Consider the following 1,102-nt stretch of genomic DNA (forward strand, 5'->3'; position numbering starts at 1 on the left):
GCGTCTTCTTTATTTTGTTTTTTCCAAGTCAGGGTTTCTCTGTGTAACAGCCCTGGCTATCCTGGAACAATCTTTGTAGACCAGGCTGGCCTCAAACTCACAGAGATCCACCTGCCTCTGTCTCCCCAGTGCTGGGATTAAAGATGTGCACCATCATGCTTGGCAAATATTTATTTTTATTTTATGTGCATTGGTGTTTTTGCCTGCATGAATGTGTGTGTGTGTGTGTGTGTGTGTGTGTGTGTGTGTGAGACTGTTGTATTCCCTGGAACTGGAGTGCCAGACAGCTGTGAGCTGCCATGTGGGTGCTGGGAAGTGAACCCACATCCTCTGGGAGAGCAGCCAGTGCTTTTAACCGCTGAGCCATCTCTCCAGCTCTCTGTCCTTACTGGTCATTATCTCCTCTTTCCCTTTTCCACCCTGATCACTTACATCTTCTATTCCCCCTAAGTTAATACCTTTTCCCACCAACCTCTTGTGGCCAAGCCATGGGGGAGGATCAGAGTTAGTGTATGCTTGCCTGAAAATCACACTTTTGATCTCTAGCCACCTAAAATATTTACCAAAAGTTTCACTTCCCAACACCAGGGGGTGTCTCTCCCAGTTTATCTCTCTGTATCTCTGTCTGTCTCTGTCTCTGGTCTCCCTTAGGAGTGCATTACTCCTAAACCTTTTCCTCCGTGTTGTTAGCACACACTAAATCTTTCTCTGTCCCTCTTGAGGCAGGGATCAGCCCCAATCATTTTCCCTGCACCTTTTCACAGGAGCACATAAATCTTGTATCCTCCCACTGCACCATCAAAGAACCGTGGGTCCAGAAATTTCTTTTTATTATAGTTTATCTGTGTCATTCAGGCTCTCAGGACCAACTTGTCCTTTTCCTGTTGTAAGAATCCGTCGGTCCCTGCATCTCCCACATTCGTGCCTGTGATTCATATCCTCTCAGAGCTATCTTTACACGCAGGTCTCTGAGCCTCCTTTATAGCCTCCTCTCATCTTCCTGTTATGGTTACCTCCCTATCCTGTGCCATCTCTCTCCATCTCCCCCTCAGTCCTCACGTCTTGATGTCTGTGTAGAACTTGCCCTTCTACCCATCATTGA

This window comes from Microtus ochrogaster, unplaced genomic scaffold (genome assembly GCF_000317375.1).
Source record: "Microtus ochrogaster isolate Prairie Vole_2 unplaced genomic scaffold, MicOch1.0 UNK80, whole genome shotgun sequence".
Classification (NCBI taxonomy): domain Eukaryota; kingdom Metazoa; phylum Chordata; class Mammalia; order Rodentia; family Cricetidae; genus Microtus; species Microtus ochrogaster.